This window comes from Oncorhynchus kisutch, linkage group LG8 (assembly GCF_002021735.2).
Source record: "Oncorhynchus kisutch isolate 150728-3 linkage group LG8, Okis_V2, whole genome shotgun sequence".
Classification (NCBI taxonomy): Eukaryota; Metazoa; Chordata; class Actinopteri; order Salmoniformes; family Salmonidae; genus Oncorhynchus; species Oncorhynchus kisutch.
In genome coordinates, this window is record NC_034181.2 from 40,757,253 (window position 1) to 40,779,518 (window position 22,266).

The following is a 22,266-nucleotide window of genomic DNA, read 5'->3' on the forward strand; positions in this document are numbered from 1 at the left end:
CTGTCTCAATGGGGAGGGGAGGTCAGGAGAGGTGGAGGATGCCTCTACACACACTACTGTTGGGCTATGCATCGCAACCCCTTTGAAAGTGAAAGAAATTCAAGATTTTGTGGCTGTGTGATCACATGATCACAGCGCTACTTGCGCTGGATTGCAGACATTGGTAGACTGAAGAGAGGCTGAATCTGGGACAGCAGTGTTTGTGTTGATTCTTATCTACTGCAAACAGGAACACAAAAAGAGGTCCCCTCACTGTGCACTAACACACATCTGCCAGGTCAGGAGGAACATTGACACATACAGTCTCACAAAGGTAAACCTTCACTCTCTCACACACACACACACACACACACACACACACATGAAAAGTCATGAAAAAGTCATGAAAAAAATCAAGACAGCAAGACTTTCCAGGGGGTTAGTACAAAGCAAACTCATTATTAAGCCTGATCATGTGACAGCATTGTATCAACATTGAAAAAGACTCAACATTCTGTTAGTCTAACAGCGATATGTCTGCAGATCAAGTGAACATTTACACCACATATACATGTACCACATTAGAATTCTGCAAGAATGGAATAGTTCAGACTAGTGCTTTACGTCATGGGTTATATTGTTCTGAACTCTATACGTGTCTCATTATTAATGTATTGATTGACAGTGTTTTTCAGAATAGAAGACTATGAATAGCTCTGCACACAGACAGAGGGAGAGAGACCACAGAGCATGACAGTAGTGGTTGACCAGAGGACCAGAGGGGGAAAGCCAATCCAACCCCATTGACCAGGACTGGGGGTCTGGTTTAGGGAGCGCGGGAGAGAGCCAAAGAGGGAGGGAGATGGGGTTGGCCTGACCCAGACCTGGGTGTCTTAGTCAGCCCAGCCAGGCCGTCTGGAGCTGAGCTGGGCCTGTCTGATCAGGTTTCTAATGAGACCACAACCAGGGAGCACCCGACCAAACTGGCCTGGAGGGGAGGGCATGGGAGACAAGGACACAAGTGCCCTGATAGAGTCTAGTATCTTCATACAAGAGCCACCATATCTCATAGAACAGCAACTCTAGCTGCTGTATATTTCTGTTATTTATGTGTATATTTCCACGTCATCCATTCTTAAATGAAGTGGGATTTAGTAGCAGTGCACACAGAGGCTATCATGACAAATTAAAGTGTCAAGAAGGCTTTTCCTTGAAAGGGGAAGTAATCTGGACTCACTGTTAGGAAATTTAATAACAATTACATGAAATAGTAACCCACACAAAACAAAATAACCCTTAGCAACCACAAGTCAGACAGCTTTCTTCTGAGAATAAAAAAATCATTGTGATGTAGACAACATGGGACCAGCTATGATCTCCACAGAGATGAATGTAAGTTAGGAGAAATGGGCTGTTCTACAAGGTTGCTGTTCTGTTATGCACAGTGACTTGTTGGCCTTGTTACTGTTGCATCTCTCAGTGAGAGGTCCCTACAGCATGAATTTCTGAATATACTGTAGCAATATTGAAACATACTGCTACTACAGAATGTATGAAGTTCCATTCTCCCATAACAAAACAGATAAATCATTCCATATATGCTTAGAATATTCAGACTGCCATCTTCCAGATCTGAGTACAGACCAGGGTTTCTGTTGTGAAAATGGTGTGCCATACATTTGACCAGCAGCATTTTTAATTTACCGGGCATTTGATCAATTTACTGGACCCAATGCATTAAGTGAGTGAACTGATTAGGGCGTTCACCCACGAGGCTCAGAATGACAGAAATCCCTGTTAGATTATAGTCCTGCATATTAACAGAACATGCAAGTCAAGGATGCAACGATGTGGTCCTTCTTGCCGAATTCTGACGTGCACTTTGAAGATGTAAGAATAGCTGTCCATATTTACCTTTTCTCAGCCAACAAGACGAGTAACGAACAACCAAATCACTAGTCTATATTAATCGACTATCCCCATAATAGAAACGTTGACCTATTCTATTGGTCAGCTTGCTGAGAAAGAAATAGCCTGTTCCAAACAGACTCTGGGACAGTTGTGGGACGATAGATCCCAAATTCATACAGCCAATGTGCACAAGTGGGCTATGCTTGAAGGTTCGTTACATAAAGCAATTAGCGGGATAACACCATCAAAAGCGCGCCACACACGAGAGCGGCTTCACGTGACAAGAGATGAACATATCCGTAACAAATATTGAAAGAGGGGATATCTAATATGCAAAAACTAGCATGGGTTGCTTATGTGACAAGGATTGTGCTTTTGGCTACTGGACAATGAAAGAAAGTTGATCTAAAATAATTGCCTCCGTGGATATGGTCTGATTTTGTCTAGGCTACTTTGAAGCAAGGTAAGACATTCCTCATATTATGTCGTAAAACGTTCAGGTTTCGAACAATTGAGTATATGTTTTCAACTTGTATACTGCCTCCGGTTCATTGCAAAGGGTTGTGTGACGTGCTGATGAAGCCTGGTTGCCGTTGGCCATCTATGCATTTTCTGTTTGAGATGCTGTAGCAGCGGCGCTAGCGCTGTCTGACAGTATTTTACGCTCAAAGGCGTTGTATCTGTATGCTGTGATAAATAAGATACATAACGAATATACTGTACACACGGACCAAGTTAATTCCACTAAATTAACCTATAGACCGATATGCATGACCAGTCAAATATATTTCCATCAATGAATAAACTAAAAAGCATTATTTCGCAATGGGATTTTCTCTTCTCCCGGACAATTGGCGGCAATTCTATTTTTCTGCTGTTAGAAAAACAAAGAAAACGGCCAAAAACAAGATATTGCCTTCTAATGGAAACCCTGGTACTGACACACCTACAGGAGAGGTGGAGGGTGTCCTAAATTGTTGACGCGTTGGGGTATCAGGATGCTTCTGACTGCACTCGTCAGGCCCAGTAGCGGTACATGGGTAAAATCACCGTGTTGTGATAATTGAATTGTTTGCTCTATAACTTGTTAGTTCATATGCCTTGCAACCGTGATATATGCTTAAGGCCAAGACAATAAGAAGACAGACACAGTGGCAGAATAAATTCAACCAGACCTTTGTTTCATCACAAAACCGGAGCGCAAACTCTGTCCTGTGAAGTCCACAAAGCATATTGCATGTAACAGTTACATGACCTACATGACTCTGTCATACAGTACAGGCGTTTATTTTTTGTTGTCCTAGGCTACCTGGCCAAAATGCTTGTTAGACTAACTTCCTTTCATGGGCAGCGTTAGCAAGTTAACATTAGCCTTCTACATCTAGCTACATATTGAACTTCCATCTTCTCAGCTAATTTAGGAATAGGACGTTTTTAGCTAGCTAGCAACCGGAGGACAACAACACAAGGAGATGCAACAATTCAAGTTGCTTCTATCGATGACGTATTTCTGTGATAGGAGTGAAACGAATCCAAACTGGCTTCCATTCACAGTTGAGCTCACTCAGTTTTGCTCAAAGCTGATTGGCTAAAATGTTATACTTTTTATCAAGGGAGGCCAAATGCTGTCTGGCTTCCCGTGGCTATATCATCGACTAAGACAGGACTAGTAAAGGCCCAGTGCACTACTTTTGTGTATTTTTTGTGGAAAAATGTATATTGTATTTTAATTCAGATTTTTGTTCAGGGGGTGCTGCAGCACCCTCAACACCCCTATGGCCTCTTCACTCAGGCTCATCTTTAAAAGATTAATAGGGGATGCTGTCCTTGTGGCAGAAACGTATTTGGAGGGGTTTCCAGGAAAAGTTTGAAAACAAAGCAGAGCGAGACACCATTGTCACGGTTACCAACTGGCTGTCGACGCCTGGCTCCATTGGTCTTTCAGCTTCAGCTGCCAATCACAGTGTTGGGGCATCAATGGAGAACATTTGAATGATAAAACCATAAGTCATGAACAGACCATTTCCTTGTCATCGGGGGGCTGGGTGGGGAGTGGCTGAATGGGGGCCAGGGGAGGAGAAGAGAGGTTTTACCACTACAGAGCCAAATGGAATGTTGAGATTCCGGATTCGCCCCCCAGTCAAGCCACAATGGCGCTTAATCACCAAACACCTTCCTCTTAATCCCCTGGTACAATTAGCAGCACGACCACATCACCGTAGAACAGGAGTGTTAAACTAATTTTGCCGCGGGGGGCGCATTCGGTTTCCAACAAAGTCCGGAGGATCGCACTGAAAGTGTGTTATATTTAATCTCACTCAAAATTAGTACAAAATAACCCCCCCTATCCATAGTTTTACATTTTCGATGCTCCCTGACTGTCTAGCTTTCATTTAAATGTTTAATAGGCGGGACACGGTCAAGGAGCTGTATGAATGTAGGTCCATAATAATTTCTACACAGTTTCGAATTGGTTTTAATTATGTGGACACCTGCACGTCTAACATCTCATTCCAAAATCAGGGCATTGATATGGAGTTGGTCCCCGTTTGCGGCTATAACAGCCTCCACTCTTCTGGGAAGGCTTTACACTAGATGTTGGAAAATTGCTGCAGGAATTTGCTTCCATTCAGCCACAAGAGCATTAGTGAGGTCGAGCACTGATGTTGGGCGATTAGGCTTGGCTCACAGTCGGCTTTCCAATTCATCCCAAAGGTGTTTGATGGGGTTGAGGTCAGGGCTCTGTGCAGGCCAGTCAAGTTCTTCCACACCAATCTCGACGAACAATTTCTGTATGGACCTCGCTTTGTGCACAGTGGCATTGTCATGCTGAAACAGTTGCCACAAATTTGGAAGCACAGAATCATCTAAAATGTCATTGTATGCTGTAGTGTTAAGATTTCCCTTCACTGGAACTAAGGGGCCTTGAAAAACAGCCCCAGAACATTACTGGCACTATGCATTGGGGCAGGTAGCATTCTCATGGCATCCGCCAAACCCAGATTTGTCCGACGGACTGCCAGATGGTGAAATGTGATTCATCACTCCAGAGAACACATTTCCACTGCTACAGAATCCAATGGTGGTAAGCTTTACACGACTCCAGCCGACGCTTGGCATTGCACATGGGGATCTTAGGCTTGTGTGCGGCCGTTCGGCCATGGAAACCCATTTCATGAAGCTCCTGACGAACAGTTATCGTGCTGATGTTGCTTCCAGAGGCAGTTTTGAACTCGGTAGCAAGTGTTGCAACCGAAGATAGATGATTTTTACACGCTACCTGCTTCAGCACTCAGCAGCTGAGCCATTGTTGCTGCTAGACGTTTCCACTTCACAATAACAGCACTTATAGTTGACAGGGGCAGCTTTAGCAGGGCAGAAATTTAACGAACTGGCTTGTTGGAAAGGCGGCATCCTATGACGGTGCCACGTTGAAAGTCACTGAGCTTTTCAGTAAGGCCATTCTACTGCCAACGTTTGTCTATGGAGATTGCATGGCTGTGGGCTCGATGTTATACACCTGTCAGCAACGGTTGTGGCTGAAATAGCCGAATCCACTAATTTGAAGGGGTGTCCACATACTTTTGTACATAGTGCCTTCGGAAAGTATTCAGACCTTGACTATTTCCACATTTTGTTACTTTACAGCCTTATTCTAAAATTGATTAAATAGTTTTTTCGTCATCAATCTACACATAATGACAGCTCTAGGAAGAGTATTGGTGGTTCCAAACTTCTTCCATTTAAGAATGATGGAGGCCACTGTGTTCTTGGGGACCTTCAATGATGCAGAAATTTCCCCGGATCTGTGCCCCGACACAATCCTGTCTGGGAGCTCTACGGACAATTCCTTTGACCTCATGACTTGTTTTTTCCCCCCTGACAACTGTGAGACCTTGTATAGACAGGTGTGTGCCTTTCCAAATCATGTCCAATCATTTGAATTTACCACAGTTGGACTCCAATCAAGTTGTAGAAACATCTCAAGGAAGATCAATCGAAACAGGATGCAACTGAGCTCAATTTAGAGTCTCATAGCAAAGGGTCTGAATACTTATGTAAATAAGGTATCTTTTTTGTTTTTAATACATTTGCTAAAATTACAAGGTATTGTTTGATGACAATTGTTTTATTTAATACATTTTAGAATTATTCCGTGACATAACAAAATGTTGAAAATCTCAAGGGCTCTGAATACTTTCCGAATCACTGTATAGTGTATATATAACCCTAAAAAAATATTTCTAAAACATATACAGTACCCTCAACCAGCTTCATGAGGTAGTCATCTGGAATGCATTTCAATTAAAAGGTGTGCCTTGCTAAAAGTTAATTTGTGGAATTGATTTCCTTCTTAATGCGTTTGGGCCAATCAGTTGTGTTATGACAAGGTAGGGGTGGTATACAGAAGATAGCACTATTTGGTAAAAGACCAAGTCCATATTATCGCAAGAACTGCTCAAATAAGCAAAGAGAAACAACAGCCCATCATTACTTTTAGACATGATGGTTAGTCACTATGGAACATTTCAAGAACTTTGAAAGTTTCTTCAAGTGCAGTTGCAAAAACCATGATGAAACTGGCTCTTATGAGGACAGTCACAGGAAAGGAAGACCCAGAGTTACCTCTGCGGTAGAAGATAAGTTCATTAGAGTTTACCAGCCTCAGAAACTCAAGTAACAGACACATCTCAACATCAACTGTTCAGAGGAGACTGTGAATCAGGCCTTCATGGTCGAATTGCTGCAGAGAAATCACTACTAAAGGACACCAATAAGAAGAGACTTGCTTGGGCCAAGAAACACGAGCAATGGACATTAGACTGGCGGAAATCTTTCCTTTGGTCTGATGAATCCAAATTTGACCACCCGCGGGCAGGATTGGACCCCCTCGCTGGCCGTGTGTTTGACACCACTGCCGTAGATGGAGAACAAAATGTAAATGGGACTGGGAGACGAGCCTGAAGTGACACTTAATTGGAGTCATCGAGGCATTCTCTCACTCAGCTCCAGTCAACAGTATCCATCAAACTTTGTTCAAAGCCATCGCATCGCAGTTTCAGCAGCAGCTGTCTGTCTAGGGGTAGAAAACCAGAGGTCTATGCCTGAGGCCTGTTTTAAAATAGTACAAGTCATCCACTACTTCTGTCTCATAACAAAAGCAGGAAGGTGGAAGAGGAAGGTGGATGGCAGTGTCATGACACTATCCTCAAACTGACCTCTTCTTAGTCAGTCCATATAGAATTATATGCTACATGTTTCCTTTTCCATGTGCCATTCCACAAATCCACCAACAGCATGACAGAAGGTAAAGACAGACCGCATCAGAGAGAGGGGGAGAGGAAAGAGCAAGCCATGCGTTGATGGAAAGAAGAGGCAGAAAACAAGCCCAGTGAACAGCTGTCCTCCCTTTCCTTCACCACAGGATCATCCCAGGAGGAAGTCCCATGTGCTCGCTCTCCCAGATCCTGGTTTGTGGCTGACAGAGGAGACTGGCACTCTGCTCTCCCCCACCTCACTCAGGCGGCTCTATGGGCCTCCTCCTCCTCTCCCTCTCCCCATGCTGCTAGGAGGTTGGGAGCGAGTGAGGGGAGCTACATGAAGGAGAGAGTCTCCCAGTCGGTTGTTGTCAGGCCCAGGCAACTATCGCTGGGACTTTGTTTACACACACGTGCACAATCCAGAGGTTGAGAATTGTTAGTAGGGATGGAGCTTAGAATGAGAACAGAAAGAATTGCAGACAGAGCCAATTCCTAATGTATTTGACAATGTCCAAAACAGGAATCACACTCATCATCAGATAAAGAACACATGAAGGTGTGTGGGATTTTATTATTTATTTTTAGGTGGTTTATATTGACTCAACCAAGTCAACCAAAATGACAGGTTCCAAGATCCATTTTGGGTTGCTTAGCGCGGTACAGGGTGGATGCACTGTATATAATGTATGTAAACGGTTTAAACTCCACTGTTTGTATTCTGTCTCTAAATGTAGACACTAGCAGCACCATATCAACAAGTACAATTCCGTGTACTTGGTGAAAAGGTGTTCTGAAGTTGCCTATGTATGCGCCGCCAAACAGTAGGGTGGACGTATTATAGCTATAATGTAATAGTGTGAGACTGCGTAACGAACAAACCCATCGATATGTCAATACCATGTCAGCCATATTGAATGTACCTATGGGAGTGCAGTCAAATTGTCGTGTTCCAAGGGGCCGTCCACTTCCAAGGGGCCGACCACTTACATGGTCAGTACAGTGGTCATGTAGAGTGAACATGCTTGACACACTTCCGTGGTCTTCAGAAACAAGAGTAGAGACATGCTGTCCCTTGCCCGTTCAGCCTCTACAGATGTTGCCTTGCTTGGATACCAGCTGACTGGCTGGCTGTGGTGACAGCTGGACAGCTGTTCCTTCCCGGAGACGCAGTCACAGAACCATACCACAAAGGGAGGGAGGAGGGGTAGAATGTTTCATATGTCTGTATGAAGTTCCCCGGACGAGGGAAGCTGTCAAAACATAGCAACGGATGTAGCAACGGTTTCTTGAAGCTAAAATTTCAAGAGAGATGGTACTAAACAGAAACCAGAGTGAGTGAAGCAGCACACAGTTGAGCGAACGCCAGACAGACGTGGATGAGACGCCCACTCTGCTCCTCAAAAAAATAAGCAAATACTTCAAGATGTAATTCTACATCCAAATGTGTGCTTTATTAAACGCAACACCAACCATACCACAATTTTAACCCCAAGTATTCTGGTCTGTATTCAGGTTTTCCTGATTGAAGATGTTCACATTTTAATTTGAACTTCTAATTAATATTTTACCTCTACATACAAGGGAAAAAGAGGAGAGGGAAGGGTGATTTCAGAAGCAGCGAAGATAATTGGCCAGGCGTTAAAATGAGACTGGACTTTGGCACACTTGAGTGACTGCTAGGACGAAAGCCTGTGTAAATTGCAGTCATGTTCAAATAATATGCCTTCATCCTGCCATTTAAAATACAGACCAACCTACCATACCTACCTACCCCCGACTCCAAGTTACCTGCTCAATCAACAGAGCACAAATCTTAGGTTAAAAAGCTTGGATCCGTGCCAGTCATTTCTGCCAAAACTCGCACAGCAGGCAATTCATTATGCCACCAAGGGTCAGCAAGTCCTTCAACTCAATAAAAATGTTAATAAAACTAAGAGCTCACAAAAAGGAACGCTGATCCCCCCTGGTCTCTGAATATGTGTGTGTGTATGGGGTTGGGCGTCAAACTCCAAATGCTCACAGCCAAAGTAGATAATGCATCAGCGTATATGCTACAGCAGGTGGTTTGAACTTATTGGGAAAAGGAACACACACAAAACACAGGTTGTTGAGTCAAACATTAGATCTCCAACCCTCAAACTCAAATCTCCAATTCCATATCCACCCCCACCCCCACTCATCTAAATACATTTAAATACTATTAGGCAGATTTCACAGGATGGCAGTGGGTTTATAATTATACGTGACATCTTTGAGAGATAAAAAGTGATTACTCTGGATGCCAGTCGGGCCGTGGGGGGGGGGGGGGGGGGGTCATTATCTTCAGGAGTGGATCGAGGTGATCCATCCGTCGAACTCTGGTGGCTCGCCCATCTCCCCTGCCCACCGCCCTCCCTCCATCTCGCTGCCTTCTCCCCGTCCGAATACAAACAGAGATAAAGAACTCCGCAATCGCTCGACACACAAATAGGTTAACACAATAAAGCCGGCTTTGACTGGCTCACTCGAGGGAGGAAAGCAATTCCAGCAGCCGGCAGGAGGTAATAAAACAGGCGCGAGGAGAGAGAAGTGGGTGTGTTTGTCCATATGTGTCCTGGCGCCATTGTTTCTATGTTCCTGACTGTACGCGAGTGAAAGCAGGCACGGAGAAGCCAAGGGGCCTCAGATCTTAATATCGCAAGGATTTCTAACCGTGGGTTTAGCCTAGAAACATATACCAACTACCACCCCCATCCCACCCTCCTCGCATGCTCTCTCACAAATCTGTCTATAGCTTAAAAATTCAAACAGGTCAAAGTTAAATGACTTATCTGTGCATGCCTCGGCTTTCCATTCCGTGTCCCCGGTACTAGGACCGGCAGTAAAAGATTCAAATCTCCAGAGTTTTATTAAATCGTGTTGCGTTCACGCTGAGCTGGGGGAAACAAAGAGGGGTGGCTTCTCCAATTACCATGCCGAACAGACATTCTTTTCACCAGTCAGTGGAAATTGTATTACCTTTACAGCAATGCCATCAGAATTGGGTAACGGACTCTATTTTGTTTTTGTCACAGACGCTAACGGTCGCTGTGTCACCCCCGTATAAGTAGTATCCATTTGCAACAATCAAGTCATGTAGCCATTGTCACACACTCCCAAAGCCAGGCTTCTGAACACATTACAATCCCTATCGTTTTGAATTATATAATATCTGAATTGGCCGAGCAAAATTGCAGTAGTAGCTTATTTCTGAATGACTGCATTCTAATTAAACAAAATAGAACTATGAGACATCCATACTGCTGAAGCCAATCTACAGCACAGGCCCTGAGGGCATAGGGTGACCTAGGTCATTAACATAGGGCATCAAACCCCTGTGTAAATCTGCCAATATGTAAAGAGCACTTGGCTCCCATAGCCAGAGCTACCTAATCATTAAGGAAATTAATAAAAAAATGGCAGACAAAAGTTCAACCCATTTAAGTCATATGGCTATTCGCAATTTTTTACAATCATTGGCTCTGTTTATTCATGCTGACAGCTCCAACAACCAGGTGATCAACCAATCAGCAGATGAAAAGACATGTAAAGTGCGGGCTACTGTCACCGGAGAATGACCAAAGCATAAAGACAAAACGCTTTATCTTGCCCTCCCCACAAGGAAGGGCAACTGACCAAAATCAAAACAGAGATGGAGATTAGGATGAGATGCAGTTCCTTGTTGCATTATAGTTTGATCTTCCTCAATAAATGAGGAGAATCAGATAGTTCCCGTTCCAGATTAAAGTACACCAGCATTGGGGGGGGAAAGAGATTAAATCAGACGCTCGCAGGAGATAAAAAAAACATCCCTTGCTGCTTCTGGCATGGAAACAACTGGCGATAAAGAGTTCAGGAGATAACACAAAACAGCAAATCAAACGGCATCCAAGCCTCCACAACGAATCAAAAGCTTCCTTCATGCATAATTGTTGATGAGGCCAAGACACACATAGGTTTCTGGGGGAATAAATGGCTCTAATCATATCCAAGGCCTCAACGCAATGCCGAGGTGTAAAGAACCCCTTTTGGCTCAAGCACACCCCCAGAAGGAAAATAATTGCTATTTAGCCTTTTTAATGCACTGCTGAAGTTGAGGTGGCTTCATTGAGCTTTTGAGTTGAGTTATCATTGTGCCGTGTCTCCATGGTCCCCCCGCTCACAATCCTTGAGATCAATGTCATCACCAGGGTGATTTGAGAGCAGCCAGCACTGTCACACATGACAAATCAATGTTACCATGAGGCAAGGCCAGAGAGGCATCGTTTTTAAAGGAGAACAAATTTGCGGTTGGAGAGCTTGTCAGATTTGTTTTATCCTCTCCCTCTTTGTTGGAAAGTTTTTTTTGGCGGCAACACGTCCTTCCTTCACTCCAGCTCGATTGGTTATGAACCTAGCAATATTCTGTATTGCCGCCTCAGCAGCTGAGGTGATTTCATTCAGCCTATTAATCTTCGTTGTGCAAACCTGAAACGTATAGGATTCACATAACTATCCTTACTGGGGACAAGGATCTCTTGGGAGATTCCACCTTGTACCTTAAATTCATAACTGCGTTCTGTGTGTTAGGCTTCTATATGACCCTTTTTGAGAACTGGTTAGCTTATCACGGAGTAGGAATAGAGTGTCAACTGAGCCTGGTTCCGTACTGTTGGATGTGTTAGTTATGCTATAGTTTCACTCTTGATCCTGAAGAAAAGCCCACTGCCTGCCAATCCCTATGGGTTACAGTGGATGAACACTTGTTTGGGCACATCACCAACCTGTCCTTCACAGTCCAAGGCAAGGTAATCACGTCTTGAGATGACCTCAAGGCACAGACATATAATAAGGCTTTGGGAACAAAACCAGCTCGCCAACACACGGCAGCCAGTGGAGACACTGCAGGGTGGCGTACACAATCAAGACTCAAAAAATGTTCTCTCTCTGCACTCTTACATCCAAAAAGAGCCAATGTCTTCTGTTTCTCTCACCAGATTTCTAAAATAAAAATGAGTGGGTCCTAGGCCCAATTTCAAACAGGGAAACAAGAAGGGAGACGGCTGATATCAGTAGCCAAAAAAGACAGCGATATTGGGGGGTGATATAGACTTGATATAAACAGATGTGATGTGCTTCTACACCTGATGTGTAGATAGATGTGCTTCTACACCTGATGTGTAGATAGATGTGCTTCTACACCTGATGTGTAGATAGATGTGCTTCTACACCTGATGTGTAGATAGATGTGCTTCTACACCTGATGTGTAGATAGATGTGCTTCTACACCTGATGTGTAGATAGATGTGCTTCTACACCTGATGTGTAGATAGATGTGCTTCTACACCTGATGTGTAGATAGATGTGCTTCTACACCTGATGTGTAGATAGATGTGCTTCTACACCTGATGTGTAGATAGATGTGCTTCTACACCTGATGTGTAGATAGATGTGCTTCTACACCTGATGTGTAGATAGATGTGCTTCTACACCTGATGTGTAGATAGATGTGCTTCTACACCTGATGTGTAGATAGATGTGCTTCTACACCTGATGTGTAGATAGATGTGCTTCTACACCTGATGTGTAGATAGATGTGCTTCTACACCTGATGTGTAGATAGATGTGCTTCTACACCTGATGTGTAGATAGATGTGCTTCTACACCTGATGTGTAGATAGATGTGCTTCTACACCTGATGTGTAGATAGATGTGCTTCTACACCTGATGTGTAGATAGATGTGCTTCTACACCTGATGTGTAGATAGATGTGCTTCTACACCTGATGTGTAGATAGATGTGCTTCTACACCTGATGTGTAGATAGATGTGCTTCTACACCTGCATTGCTTGCCGTTTGGGGTTTCAGGCCGGGTTTCTGTCCATTTGATTTGATGTGGTACAAACTTTGGTAACAAATTCAAATGAAATAGAATTCCGTTGTTAGGACATGAGATGTTGTCATGACTCATGTACATAGTTCTGGTCCAGCGTTAACCGTATCCTTTAACAACAATCATTTCAGCCTCATTAAAGACCCAAGGCATGTCAAAACCACATGCCTGGAACGTGGTAAACGGTAACACAGGATCGATCGTTCCTTAATCTTCACAAGCGGGCGAGACAAACCTCCTCCCTTTTTGTGTCCTTACATTGTTTGAAAACACAGTACGAACTAGCCACATCGACCGATCCATTTCCTCTTTAAGAAAATGGTATTTAAGGTATTGTGCTAAGGCAGCAAGACCGGGGAAGAAATAGTGTCACTGAAGATACTATAGAGCCACTTGAGACAGACTACACCCAGGTTCCATCCTTGCTAATATGCATATGGCATATTACCTGTACCTCAAAATGGCAAACGATACAGGGCTGCTTGTAACACAAACCAACGCTCACGGGAACATCTTTCCTTCATTCATATGGAAATTGTTAACACAAATAATTGTGCACAGTGTAGTCTCGGCGCAAATATATACAGTACACTAACTTCCCCGCACGAGGAACTCTTTGATCAATATCTAATGAGATGCCGTTTGGACACCCTTGAGAGAGAAGGTTCATGGACCTAACTCCCAAATGCCCATGTGTCACATTACATTTTTTTTGTTTGTTGCCTAAATGTATTTCCTGGAAGGAAAGAAGCAACTTAATATTGTCAGTGGTTGTGGAAGCTGTGCCACAGGATGAAGATAGGATCGCTGCTTTTCATTCCCTTTACTTTCATATACAAAATATAGGCTATACAGAATAAATCAAAACACCTCGATCTGGAAAACAAATGTGCTATTGCGTTGCTGTAAATATATCACAAATAATTACGTGGGCACAGTAAGCTCATTTTATATTGAAGATAAACCAAAGCAGAGGATTTAAATATATATATATCATACAAGGTATGTTTGCAGTGGCACGGCACACGTTGAGCTAGTTGGGTTTTGTTGCCTCTGGGTCTGCATTTAGACAATCAAACCATAGTGGGATATAAAAAAGATGAATACATAGAACAGGAAATTAAAGTTGAGCTATTATAAAGATATTCATGAGCCAACCTTACTAATTCTCACATGGCTGCAGTTTACATAAGCAAGGAGTACAGTGCATTCACACCAAGGCTATCAATCAAATCCAAATAATATTTCAGTGTTGGAAATTGAAATAGTGCCTGGGCTTGCTTAGTATAACTTCTGTTTTAATATCTTACTCAAATGTAATCAGTCCTTCAACCACAATTCTGTGCACGTTAAGAAGGATACTTGTTGAAAGCTCAGCCAACGGCATCAGGTTTGTTCTGCTTTTTAGATGGTTTTGGGGAGGCAATTAATCAAAAACAAAGATGGACTTTGAAAGATAGGCTCGTCTTATTGCACTTACCCGGTGTAGTGTCGAGTTTACCTAGGATGGAACCGCCATAACCTTTTACTGCACAGGGCTAAATCAGGGTCACACAGAGTGTTTCTTGGTTGTCTTAAAACAAATCTACTTGGAAACAAAAGTATACACCTCAAACACACGGTTAAGGGCTTTTAAAAAAATAGACACCTGTACCATGTCAGATATATAGCTAAAATGTATTAAAAAAGTTTGAGTTTGCATCCCAATATTACACTTTATATACATTACAGAAGACTGAAATATAACAAAACCATTTGACATAGAAACACCGGACGTTGAGTTTAAAAAATAAATGTTGATTCATTATGAAAAATATTAATAACATTCCACCCGTGTGACCACTAGAGTGCTTTGATCATTCGACCACAGCTAGAATCCTTAGTTTCTACATCCATTTTTGGACTTACTGTATAAATGAATGATATACAGTTCCTTCAGAAAGTATTCATAGCCCTCGACTACAGCCTGAAAAGAATAATAATATTATTTCCTCACCCATCTACACATAACATCCCATAATAAAATCAAAACATGTTTTTAGAAATGTGTGCAAATGTATTGAAAATTAAATACATAAATATCTCATTTACATAAGTATTCACACCCCTAAGTCTATACGTTGCAGAATAACCTTTGGCAGCGATTACAGCTATGAGTCTTTCTGTGTAAATCTCTAAGAGCTTTCCACACCGGGATTGTGCAACATTTGCCCAAGTTCTGTCAAATTAGTTGTTGATTATAGCTAGACCATCATTTTCCGGTCTTGCCATAGATTTTCAAGTAGATTTAATTAAGACAAAACTGTTACTTGGCCACTCAGGAACATTCACAGTCTTCTTGGTAAGCAACTCCAGTGGAGATTTGGCCTTGTGTTTTAGGTTATTGTCCTGCTGAAAGTTGAATTACTCTCCCGGTGTCTGGTGGAAAGCAGACTGAACCAAGTATTCCTCTAGGATTTTGCCTGTGGGTCACGCCATTCCATTAAGTTTTTTATCCTGAAAAATTCTCCAGTCAATTACAAGCATACCCATAACATGGTGCAGCCACCACTATGCCTGAAACTATGGAAAGTGATGCCCAGTAAAGGGTTGTATTGGATTTGCCCCAAACATAACACTTTGTATTCAGGACAAAAAGTGAATTGCTTTGCCACATTTTTTGCAGAATTACTTTAGTGCCTTGTTTCAAACATGATGCATGTTTTGGAATATTTTTATTCTGCACGGGCTTTCATTATTTTCACTGTGAACTAGGTTAGTATTGTGGAGAAATCTTACAGATAATTGTGTGTGGTGTACAGAGATGAGGTAGTCATAAAAAATTTAAAAAATCATTCTAAATCACTGACATTATGGGGTATCAATTTAAAATTCTGGCTGTAACATACATTTTATTCTGATAGAGTCAAGGAATGTGAATACTTTCTGAAGGCACTGTATGCCAATTCATTCTTGAAGAATATAAATGTCTCAACCGCTTAGTGTAACTGTTGTACCGATTCAGAACCCAAAACAGTTTCTCTTAAATGTAAACAAAACACTGTATAGCCTCAAAACATGGTTCAAACTATACATTTAATACCATTGATGGCCAGTGCATTAATCCATAGTACTGTCTATGATTTTGAGTGTGGTTACATTTCTCCAGGCCAATCCCTCAGCATTTTAGCCCAACAGGGGCAGGGAGATTTCTTTGTGATGGTTTCAATTAAGGATTCATTGAATTCATAAAAATAAAAGAATTACAATAGAAACCTTGGGTTAGTTATTTTCTTTATGGATTTAGAATCCTTTGAATGAGATTACGACAGTAAAAACAATCAGCTGGGATATTTATTTTTGAAAAATATGTCAGGATACTTTATCAAAATCCCAATTCCTAAGTAAACACTTTAAGGCCACCATGTTAATTTTCAGCCTTCAGAGCCAGTATGAGTCATGATATTTTGTTAAAAAAAACAAAAAAAAAACTAAATCCAAGAGGTAAATCACTGACCTAGCCTACATATTAGGCTGTCCTTCTAGCACCAGTAGCTAACCCCATCCTCCCCAGCTACCATCCCCAACCATCATGTTGAGTTAAGGTAAGGATTATGCTGGGGAGACTATTTGTTTTCAGTGAAGAACAGCCGCAGCGCTAATATGAACACAATTTGCTCAGCGGGTCATAGACGCCGAGTGGAGGAAGTAAATGAGGCGGCTCTGCCCCCTCAGGTGAAGCCTCGGCCTCGTACATCACCCAATGTTTTATTCAATAGTAGCAAACAGGCGCCGTGCTATGCTATAGCTGGTGCCGCACAGGGCTAGCGACACTAGGAGCCTGGCCCTGGATGTAGAGGGGCCCCATGTTAGATTATCAATGAGCAAGCGAGGGAAGGGAAACCTTCACTGTGCTCAACTGAAGGCTACTCCACTATCCAGCCACTGAAAAAATGCAGAGATTGCTTAAAGTATCTAAGGCCTGAAGTTGTCTGTAAATGGATTATCCAGGAGTATTAGCTAGCCACAAACTCCAGGATATCCACATTGGGAAAATAACTATTTGCTTAAATTAGGGTTTGTGTCCCCCCCCTCTGGTCTATGAAGATGAACGTGTGTGTGTGGTGTGTGTCAGATGAGGCTGGTGGGAGGAGCTATTAGGAGGACGGGTCATTGTAATGGCTGGAATGGAACCAAATACATGGAAACAACGCATTTGAGTCCGTTCCATTGATTCAATTCCTGTCCTATAGCTCCTCCCACCAGCCGCCTCTGGCGTGTGTGCGTGTCCTAATGGTCCCCATGTTAAATCCTAAACAAAATATAATATAAATATTTCCTGTCAGCACCTGCTGTTTACAACACGTTCTAATTAAGCAATAAGGCACAAGGGGGTGTGGTATATGGCCAATATACCACAGCTAAGGGCTGTTCTTGGTCATATACCACAAACCCCCAAGGTGCATTATTGCGGTAATAAACTGGTTACCAATGTAATTAGAGCATAAAAAAATAAATAGTATGAATAAATTCATCAAAATAACATTTATAAAAATGTCAATGTGTTGGTAACACGTTGTATAAACGGGTCTAACAGCACCCGTGTCAATAGATCCTCCAAACACAGGCATTAACACTTAAATAATGTCAGAGAAGCTAGTGTCGAGGATATTGACACAGCTGTTAGACCCTAGACTGTCGCCACAATGGGGGTTTGTAGAAACGTTACAGACTGTCCCCTGACAAATATTTTGCAACATTGTTCCAATATTGAAATTCGATCTCCACTGTCCTACTGAGAATGTAGCGTCAGGACAAGACTCATCTTTCCTCAGCTAGTCGAAATTATGAATCAGCATAATTCGGAAAGTATTCAGACTTTCCAAATTGTTACGTTACAGACTTATTATACTTTTTAAATATTTGTTTTAATCCTCCTTAATCTATACACAATACCCCCTAATGACAAAGCAAAAACAGGTTTAGACATTTTTGCTAAAGTATTAACAATAACACGGAAATATCTCATTTACTTAAGTATTCAGATCATTTACTCAGTACTTTGAAGCACATTTGGCAAGGACTACAGCCTCGAGCCTTCTTGGGTATGAAGCTACAAGCTTGGTACACCTGTATTAGGGGAGTTTCTCACATCCCTCTCTGTCGATCCAGTCAAGCTGTTCGGTTGGACGGGGAGTGTTGCTGTACAGATATTTTCAGGTCTCTCCAGAGATGTTCGATTGGATTCAAGTCCGGGCTCTGGCAGGGCCACTCAAGGACATTGAGAGATTGTCCCAAAACCACTCCTGCATTGTCTTGGCTGTGTGCTTAGGGTCGTTTTCCTGTTGGAAGGTGAACCTTCGCCCCAGTCTGTGGTCCTGAGCACTCTGGAGCAGGTTCTCGTCAAGGATCTCTCTGTACTTTGCTCCGTTCATCTTTCCCTTGATCCTGACTAGTCTCCCAATCCCTACCCCCACCATAATTCAATGGTGCCAGGTTTCCTCCAGACGTGACGCTTGGCATTCTGGCCAATGAGTTCAAATAAAAAAAATCACATACACGTTAGCATATTTTATTGCGGGTGTAGCGAAATACTTGTGTTTCTAGCTCCACCAGTGCAGTAATATCTAACAATACATACAACCTAAAATTAAATGAACGGATTAAGCTAGATAGATAGATTACGATGAGCGATGTTGGAGTGGCATTGACTAAATCTAATTGTCACATGATCTCAGTAATATATATAAATAAATAACACACCTGTTCTGAAAGGCCTCAGTGTCTGCAGCACCACTAAACAAGGCATAGCACCAAGCAAGTAGCACCATGAAGGCCAATGAGCTCTCCAAACAGGTGGGCCAAAGTTGTAGAGAAGTACAGATCAGGGTTGGGTTATAAAAAACATATCTGAAGCTTTGAACATCCCACAGACCACCATTAAATCCATTATTTAAAAAAATTGAAAGAATATGGCACCACAACAAACCTGCCAAGAGTGGGCCGCCCACCAAAACCCACAGACCAGGCAAGGAGGGCACTAATCAGAGAAGCAAGAAAGAGACCTAAGATAACCCTGAAGGAGCTGTAAAACTCCACAGCGAAGATTGGAGTATCTGTCTATAGGGCCACTTTAAGCCATACACTCCAGAGAGTTGGGCTTTACGGAAGAGTGGTCAGAAAAAAAAGACATTGCTTAAAGAAAAAAAATAAGCAAACACATTGTCTTTGCCAAACGTGCTCCCCAAACATATGGAAGAAGGTACTTTGGTCAGATGAGACTAAAATTGAGCTTTTTGGCCATCAAGGAAAACACTATGTCTGGCACAATCCCAACACCTCTCATCACCCCGAGAACACCATCCCCACAGTGAAGCATGGTGGTGGCAGTATCATGCTCTGGGGATGTTTTTCCATCGGCAGGGACTGGGAAATTGGTCAGAATTGAAGGAATGATGGATGCGCTAAATACAGGGAAATTGAGGGAAATCTGTTTCAGTCTTCCAGAGCTTTGAGACTGGGGGGTGAATAGTTATGCACACTCAAGTTCTGTTTTTTAGTCTCGTTTCTTTCACAATAATAAATATTTGGCATCGTCAAAGTGGTAAGCATGCTGTGTGAATCAAATTATACAACCCCCCCCAAAAAATATTTTTTATTCCAGGTTGTAAGGCAACAAAATAGGAAAAATACCAAGGGGGTGAACACTTCTGCAAGCCACTGTCAGAGCGTTGCCATTTAGAAAGGAGGACTGGCTCGCATCCATAGATGCAAAAGAAATGGGTCCATCTCAAACAACCCAGCTAACTGATAGAATGAATGGCCAGCAGGCTTGGCTAGCATCTATAGATGTATCGGGGACTAGGCCTATATTTGTGTTGAGGGATGAAATAGTAGCCTATGAATACATTTATCAAAATGTATGTAATACTTTGGCAAACCTACTCAGCTCCGCCTCAAAACCTATGACCGCAGCACAGCTGTTTCATTTTTTTTAATCATCATTAACAATTGCTTTTATCTGAAACATTCGGACGATTTCCGCATTTAGATTAGAGATAGTCAAACTGCGGATTTAGTCTTGGAAACTGTTCTTCGGCACATGTACTCTGGCATAGTTTCTACTTCATATCTACATCGAATGGGACAGTGGTAGGCCTACCGGTAACACTAGGCATAGGCTACAAGGACCAGCTGAAAAAGTTCTGAGGAATTAATCACTGGTGATGCTCTTTCATTTGAGGAAGAGAACATCGGAGAGCTCTGATCAACATCAGTGTATGACATTAACTATTTACAGAAACGCAGCGCCAGTTACACTTATGGGGAAATCATTAATTTCCTTTGAAACTATATTTACCCACGGCTGATTAAAAATTATATGACGCATGGAGGCATACAGAAAGGAATTTCACACCCTAATTCTGAGCCTACTGTGCCAGTGCCTTGCATAGCCCACTTCCCGGCAATATATTTAATTGCTCCCAATCCTTGAAATACCAAATACTACACATCAAAGCAGATCCTAAAGCCATTCAGTAACTGACATCGATTTTTACAACGCTTCCTTTATTGTAGGTTAGACTATGCATGAACACAAAGGTTTTCTAGCCTATCCTATCCCAGAATCCTATCAACATCTGTGCACCATAGACCGAGCATTTTACATCCTCATTCTATTTTCTTACAACACTAGCCATCAATTGTTATACACTGTGCTGTCCTTCACTCTATCCATCAATTATGATATGCGGACATGTCGCCAAATGACCCAAGCTGCCATTAATCAGGCTGCAACAAAATCCCAAATTTACGCAAGCGATGAATTTATTACTAGGCCGATATCGTTTTGGCAGGTGAAGATTTAGTTAGAAAGGGGAACATATTTACCATAAATTGTTTCGTATTGCAGACTAGAATCCCATGCAGGTTAACTGGCGCTGAGCAGTCTGCTTCAGAGCATTGCCGTCCAGAGAGTAATCAAAAACGTTTCATCCCACTCTCCAAAACCACTCGTCGTTGATCAGCAATACAGTTTATTCTGCCCTTTTCAGTGCCGTGAACATTCAGAGAGTGAATCGGATTCCAAACCGGAAAAACCAAATAGTTAAGATAATTGCTCTTTCTGTCAAGGAACAATATTGTAACTGATACGTTTCGTTTCCTGGACTGGACGACTGCGTATTAAAATAACAGGTCGGCAACTCCAGGAGCGTTGCGTGTCAATCTCTCCAGTTAAACGGTGGTTTCACCTAACGCAAAGCATAGTCAACCTTTCGCCCTCCGAAACAAAGTAGCCTGTCAAAATGATCCGCTTTCGTGTTCTTTCTTCTCCTCGTTTCCTGGATAATATCTCCAAAAAAGCCTTGTCACAAAACAGAATTGTCAATCCAAAAGAATTGATATAGTTTAGGCTATAGGCAAAGTGTTTCCCCTATTTAGTCTAATCAATCTGGATTTGTCAAGTAGACAAAATGTTTCAACGTAGTCTATGGCACCGAGTAACCGGACAGATTCCAAAGCTTGGCTTTGAAACAAATGCAGTTGTTGGAAATAAATGAATAGGCGCAATTAAATCCTGGCGATGAAGCTCTTTTCGTCTTAAACACTTTCTCTGCCTATCAGAAACCTCTGTCCTCCCGGTAACAGACTCCGATTTCCAATTGAGGTGACAAAACAACAAGCTCTAAACATTCCTCTGCGTTGTTCATTTCTTTCATCTAAATACCAAGCGATATCGATAATGTTAGTCTGTTTTAGGCAGCTCACTGCGCTTCGAGATGCGGTCCTCTCCGTATGCCGAGCTGCCCAAACTGACAATAACCGGAACGATGCAGACTCTCCCAGCTCTTCAGACCGCCCACCAACCAATCATTGCACTGAGGGAATTGAAACGTTTGCACGGGTTAGCCTATCATTGGTAATTGAGGATTGTTACCACGGTGACGCTGTCAGCGTCCAGGCGTCTTTATTGAAACCACGTTGTTTATTCGCGGAAAATCTATCCAATTTAATGAAATTAGTAGACTAGTTGCCTAGAATGCAGAGATTCAGTGTAGGCGCCTCGATTGCACATTGTAAATAAGAAACGTGAATCCGTTTATTACAGGTCCTATAATAAACGGAATACAAGGATTGACCATTCTCTCTTTATTATAGGCATAATAAAGCCCTGATAAGGGTCTTCTAATTTACGAAGGAGAAGCCATATAGAGTAAATGTAGGTATATCGTGTGCTTTAAACTG

The 22,266-nt window shown here is 42.3% G+C and overlaps 1 protein-coding gene across 3 annotated transcripts in view; it reads right to left on the reverse strand.

Annotated features, from left to right (window-relative positions):
- fam222aa (family with sequence similarity 222 member Aa) overlaps positions 1-21,855 on the reverse strand; it is a 78,698-nt gene extending 56,843 nt beyond the window's left edge. The window contains exon 1 of one of the 3 annotated variants that reach the window (XM_031830382.1): positions 20,911-21,855. The gene's annotated coding sequence lies outside the window, so the exon portion shown is untranslated. Of the gene's footprint in view, positions 1-1,893; positions 2,247-20,910 lie in introns of those variants that run through there. The other 2 variants (XM_020489547.2, XM_031830381.1) reach the window with 2 other exon arrangements.
- Between the last annotated feature and the right edge of the window lie 411 nt (positions 21,856-22,266).